Raw genomic sequence first — 1722 nt, forward strand, 5'->3', positions numbered from 1 at the left:
TTCCTCCGAAATGACATAAGTTAGCTCTAATATGCTAAGTTATCTCTAATATGCTTAGTTTCCTCGGTTTGCTCAATAATGACACACACTTAGCTTACTTGTGTAAAAAATGGCATAATTATGCTTAGTTACTCAAAAATGGCATAATTAGTTAAGTTAGCTCCAAAATAACCCATTTAACCTAGGTTAGCTCCAATATGATCCATTTTACCTAGGTTAGCTCCAAAATGATCAAGTTTACCTAGGTTAGCTCCAATATGATCCATTTTAGCTAGGTTAGCTCCAAAATGACCAAGTTTACCTAGGTTAGCTCCAATATGATCCATTTTAGCTAGCTTAGCTCCAAAATGACCTAGTTTACCTAGGTTAGCTCCAAAATGACCAAGTTTACATAGGTTAGATCCAAAATGACCTAATTTACCTAGGTTAGATCCAAAACGACCAAGTTTACCTAGGTTAGCTCCAAAATGACCTAGTTTACCTAGGTTAGCTCCAAAATGACCAAGATGGCATAATATGCTTAGTTCACTCAAAGATGGCATAATTAGCTAGGATAGCTCCATTTTACCTAAGTATGCTTACTTCTTATTCCAGTCTTCTTCTTCTTCTTCATCTTCTTCTTCTTATTCTAACTTTCTTGTTTCCCCTTTTGTAGATCTCATTTAATTCATGGAAGCTTGCATGAATGGAGTGCTTCTTTTCCCTTTCCGCTTTTATTTTGAATCGATGAACTTGCATGGATGGAACTTGTTATATGGATGGATGGATAACGGTGTTGGATGAACAATGTGAAACTTTTGTAATATGTATGGATGGAACTATTTGTTGGTTATGTATGTATATATGATGAAACTTGTGTGTTGGATATGTCTTTTGTGAAATTTATATGTTGAAATTTGTGCGTTGTAACTTGTGTATCAAATCGAATGAATTTAAGAAAAAACACAAAAAACAGGGGCTATACAGGATCTGCGGACGGCAAAGAAATTTGCCCGTCCGCCAGCGTACGGCAAAGATGCCATGTGGCAGCTCCCTGTAAAGCCTGGGGACTGTCTTTGGTTACTTTGTCGTCCGCTGGCTGACGGTAAATATGCAATGGTCTTTGTCGTCCGCCAGTTGGCGGCAAAGCTCATCATTAGCCCCCTAACGACCAGACGTTGTCATGTGTGCCATCCAGGACCTTTGCCGTCAGCCGGCTGACGGCAAAGACCGTTTTATCTTTGCCATCCGCCAGCTGACAGCAAAGAAGCCATTGCCGTAGCCTATTCAGCCAGACATGTTGCCGTCAGCTGGCTAACGGCAAAGATCTTTGCCGTCCGCCAAAGTGCCTGATTCCTGTAGTGACACATCCTCCGACAACGCTATTCGCACCATCAGAACGGAGATAGGACGTGGGAGACATTATTACTACGGAGGGACATCGCCGCCGCCACACAGCCCCAACCAAGATGTTCAACCTAGCAAAAACGAGAACGGGGTCCCTCCTGCCAGCGGGGGGCCGAGATCCTCCGCACCTGCATAGGCCAAAGGCCATCGGAGGCGGGGCGGATCCGCGGCGGCGCCGACGGGAGGAGGATGATACGTTTCTTGGGGTGGAGGGAAGGGTCCTGAATACACAGAGTTAACGTGTCTTTGGTACCGTCACCCAATATATAGTTGGGCACCTAGGATTATGTATTATTGTGTATGCCAATGGAGACATGGAGTCATGTCCCCCACATC

This window comes from Triticum aestivum, chromosome 2A, assembly GCF_018294505.1.
Source record: "Triticum aestivum cultivar Chinese Spring chromosome 2A, IWGSC CS RefSeq v2.1, whole genome shotgun sequence".
Lineage (NCBI taxonomy): Eukaryota > Viridiplantae > Streptophyta > Magnoliopsida > Poales > Poaceae > Triticum > Triticum aestivum.